Source organism: Mustela lutreola, chromosome 6 (genome assembly GCF_030435805.1).
Source record: "Mustela lutreola isolate mMusLut2 chromosome 6, mMusLut2.pri, whole genome shotgun sequence".
Lineage (NCBI taxonomy): Eukaryota > Metazoa > Chordata > Mammalia > Carnivora > Mustelidae > Mustela > Mustela lutreola.
The window spans coordinates 67,214,846-67,216,021 of NC_081295.1; the positions used below are offsets into that span (position 1 = coordinate 67,214,846).

General features: G+C 35.8%; 1 non-coding gene across 1 annotated transcript; it reads right to left on the minus strand.

Annotated features, from left to right (window-relative positions):
* Positions 1 to 286: 286 nt before the first annotated feature.
* LOC131834912 (U6 spliceosomal RNA) lies at positions 287 to 393 on the minus strand. The gene has a single exon (XR_009355004.1). It is a non-coding gene; the product is annotated as a U6 spliceosomal RNA (small nuclear RNA).
* Positions 394 to 1,176: the final 783 nt, after the last annotated feature.

A 1,176-nucleotide genomic window follows, 5' to 3' on the forward strand; every position in this document is an offset into this window, starting at 1 on the left:
GGAAGTCAAAATAATAGCTTATCTGATTTTGTTTCTTCTGCTTTGTTCTTTCTTTTTGTGCAGAGGACCACGTGATTACAGGCCCTTGATGTGGGTGGAGTGGAGGGGTGTTTGGAGAGGGACTTGGCTATTTCCAGAGTGGGCCTCTGGGGTCTCTGCAGCACCCCCTTTAGCTTCCAGCACCCTTTCCTGCCCTGCCTGCTACCAGGTCCTTCCTCAGCCTTGGGAAGCCAACTGAGTACAGCTTTTATTTCTTCAGGTGATGGCTCTGGACCCCATGAGGGTCACAAATATGGAACGTTTCACTAATCTGCCTGTCATCCTTCTGCAGGGGCCATGCTAATCTTCTTTGTATCATCCCAATTTTAGTATATGTACTGCCAGATCAGGCACCAGTTTGTCTAATTTTTGAAAAATTAAATAGATACATGCATACATTAAACAGATGTCCTTCACTTTAGTCAAACATTATGCTGAAAGGCATTTTTTAAATCAAGTCATTTTTTTGGACATTTGGGGGCATTCCTACATCATGATAAAAGCCTGCAGGGTGAATGACCAATCACCCTAGATCTATATTATTTTTTATTAGACTAGGTTTCCTTTTAGGTTTTATTTAAATGAGGAATCCCCAGTAACAAATATTTTTTCATATTTATACATTCATGTATGATCTAGTTTAATTTTCATTTAATTTAATTAACATTCGTATTAAATCTTAACTTTAGATGTCAGTGGAGAACATAAAGGTAGACTTTAAACTGTAGTATTAAAAACAGTAGTCTGTATTTTATGCCTGAACACATACCTGATACAGACATCTGCATGAAAAATTGCAAATTTGGGTATCAATACCAGAAGCTATCTAGAAAGTTCTATTTTTCTCATTTCTAATATTAGGAAGTTATATGGCAAATAGGCCCAGTTATTAAACAGATTTGCAGTTCCTTCTAATTACTTGAATAGTAATACAGAGAAGTATTCCTACAGGGTCTTTATTTTGTTTACAAACTTTTTTTAGTTTCCAAACTGAGTTTTGACTATACCAGAAATCTGTTATGTTATTGATAATAGTTGAGCTGGACAGAATTAAATCATTTCACTAGCATAACCAGTCTTTTAACCACTTAATTAGACTGATCTTGATTGGTTCAAAGATACATCCTAAAATTTTTT